The sequence below is a fragment of the Piliocolobus tephrosceles genome, unplaced genomic scaffold (genome assembly GCF_002776525.5).
Source record: "Piliocolobus tephrosceles isolate RC106 unplaced genomic scaffold, ASM277652v3 unscaffolded_18605, whole genome shotgun sequence".
Lineage (NCBI taxonomy): Eukaryota > Metazoa > Chordata > Mammalia > Primates > Cercopithecidae > Piliocolobus > Piliocolobus tephrosceles.
The window spans coordinates 1-2,733 of record NW_022300538.1 but is presented as its reverse complement, the minus strand read 5'-3'; the positions used below and the strand labels follow the sequence as shown (position 1 = coordinate 2,733).

The window sequence follows — 2,733 nt, the reverse complement described above, 5'->3', positions numbered from 1 at the left end:
CACAAAAATGGTAAATAATTCAACAGAAAAAATGGGCAAAAGCTTATCATTATCAGTAAATAAGCAGAAAGAAACCCTATGCCACGTAGCACCAAAGCTTTGCCCTCTGCTGAAACATCCTAGGCTTTTTTTCTTTCCACTCTTATGACAACGGATCTGATCTGGCCCCTTCACACTTTACTCCTACGTTTTGCAAGACCTTTCTATTCTGTCTCCCTGAATTAAGCTTTTCCTTTTGGGCACTCTACATATGGATTCTAAAATAATCCTTTGCATGTCTACACTTGAACATAAAGCAAAAAACAAAATAAAATAATCCTCCTGTTTTAATCATTTAATCTCTCTTGCTTGGAAACTTTCAATGGCTTTCCATACCTCACTGTGTAACTTTCAAACTCTTATACTTGATAGTCAAGGTTTTACATAATCATATCTTCACTGCTCCCTCACCTAATTCTTTGCAGCCAGATTGGTCTACTAAATTCTAAGCACGCCTGTAGCCATGCCTTTGCCCAGACTGTACTCTTATTTTTTTTCTATTTAACAAATTATAGTTATTCTTTAAGATCCAAGTAAAATTTTAGCTTATCCATGTAGCTTTCCCTGATCTCCACACCTCAAGGATCACAGATTCTGGCAAATTCTAGCACCTATGGTCTGCATTATCTTTTAGTACTTAATTATATATACCTCCCTTTTTATGCCTATTCTCTTTCTTCCCTCCTATCATTTTCATGTTCTGGAGACAGTAGCATACTTGACCCTGGGTTTGACACAAAACGAGTGCTACACATAGAAAGCTAGGGACAACGATGAGTTCTGCACAAAACTAAAGGACTCGAGTAATCATGTTAACAGCAAACACTCCTACATAGGCTAGGCACTGATGAAGTGTTTCATATATTCACTCACCTAAATTTCACAACAATCCTATGAAATGGTAACTGGCATAATCCCCAGTTGAAAGGTGAGGAAATTGAGTCACAGAGCAGAATAACTTGCTCTGGGTCACCAAGCTAATAAACAGACCTGGGTTCAACCCAAGGCAGCCTGGCTCTGGAATCAACTCTTAACTACCTAGAGCCTCATCACTGAGATCGTAAAGAGGGTGAAACAAAAATGGGAGGAGAGCAGCGGTTAAGCAATGATATGATGGAGCTAAATAAAAATGGATGAGAAAACGAGTAAAAGGCTAGAGTAAAAGTAAAAGACTGGAGAAGGGGCCTAACATTAAAGGAGAATGAGGAGAAAGGAGAATTGACAAGCAAAGGTGAACGCAGAAAGTCAGTTGTCAGTATGGCTTGGGGAGATAAAGAAAGCCCAGGAAGGCTGCCACATCAGGCAGGACACAGAGGACAATTGGGGAAAGGTGATCCTTACAAGATGGTGAAGGTGCCATTGTAGGTGTTGGGCTCTGGCACAGGAACTTGGCGGAGCCTCTGCTTTGGGCTGAGATCAATACATGACAGCGTATCATTTCCACAGGTACAGAGCTCACATATGTTGGTGCTTGTGGAGGCCTTCTGTTCCTCTGATGCAGCTGAAGTCTTATTTGGGGCGTGACTTTCAGACTGAACCAATGAATCTTGAGTAGGTTCTAGTTCAGTACTTGGATTTCTGACTTCAGTCAGTTTTCGATGCAGAGTCTGAACCTGGTCTGGATGTGGAAGTGTCACCTTAGGATGCTTTGGAGGAACTACAGTCGGCTTCAGGGTTGTAGAATGTCCAACCTCCGTAGGGGGTTCTAAAGTGATGGTAAGTCCCAGGTCCGAAGGTTGAAATGTGGCTTGAGTCAGGTGTGAATGCTGAGTCTGACCTTTGTCTGAAGGTGAAAGTGTCACCTCAGGGTGTTCTGGAGGAGGAGCTGTAGTCGTCAGGGCTGTAGAAGGTTTGAACTCTGTCGTGGATTCTGGAGTGTTGGTAAGCCCCAGGTCCAAAGGTGGAACTGTGGCTTGAGTCAGGTGTGAATACTGAGTCTGAACCTGGTCTGGATGTGGAAGTGTCACCTTAGGATGCTCTGGAGGAGCTACAGTCTTCTTCAGGGCTGTAGAAGGTACAACCTCCATAGTGGTTGGAGGGATGGTAAGTCCCAGGTCCAAAGGTTGAACTGTGACGCTGGGTGACATTGGATGCTGAGCTTCATTCTGACCTGGTGTTGGAATTGCTACCTCTTGATATACTCGAAGTTGGGGTACAACTTTCTTAGGAGGCTGAGTTGGGGTCTCCTGCACGGTTGGAGAAAGTTCAACCTCTGTTGTGGATTCTGGAGTGCTGGTAAACCCCAGGTCCAAAGGTTGAACTGTGGCTTGAGTCAGGTGTGAATGATGAGTCCGAACCTGGTCTGGATGTGGAAGTGTCACCTTAAGTTGCTTTGGAAGAACGAAAGTCTTCTTCAGAGATACAGAATGTCCAACCTCCATAGTGGTTTCTGGAGTGATGGTAAGCCCCAGGTCCAAAGGTTGAACTGTGGCTTGATTCAGGTTTGACTGCTCTGGAAGTTGAGCTACAACTACGTTAGGGAGCTCTGGAGTCTGAGCTGGGGCCTCCTGCTGGGTTAGAGAAGACTCACCCTCCTCAGCGGTCTGTGGATGCTCAGCTTCAGCCTCCTGCTGGGTTGGAGAGGGGTTCTCACTATTAACAGGTTCCGGAGATTGAACTGAAGTCTCCTGTTGAATTGCTAAAGGTCCAGCCTCTTCCAGTGACTCTGGAGGCAGAGGTGGGCCCCCGTGCTGG

At 44.9% G+C, this 2,733-nt stretch overlaps 1 pseudogene across 1 annotated transcript; it reads right to left on the bottom strand.

The window, feature by feature from the left end:
- Positions 1 to 539: 539 nt before the first annotated feature.
- LOC111532399 lies at positions 540 to 2,726 on the bottom strand (annotated as a pseudogene). Its single transcript, XR_002728533.2, has one exon. The product of XR_002728533.2 is annotated as a leucine-rich repeat-containing protein 37A3 pseudogene (transcript).
- Between the last annotated feature and the right edge of the window lie 7 nt (positions 2,727 to 2,733).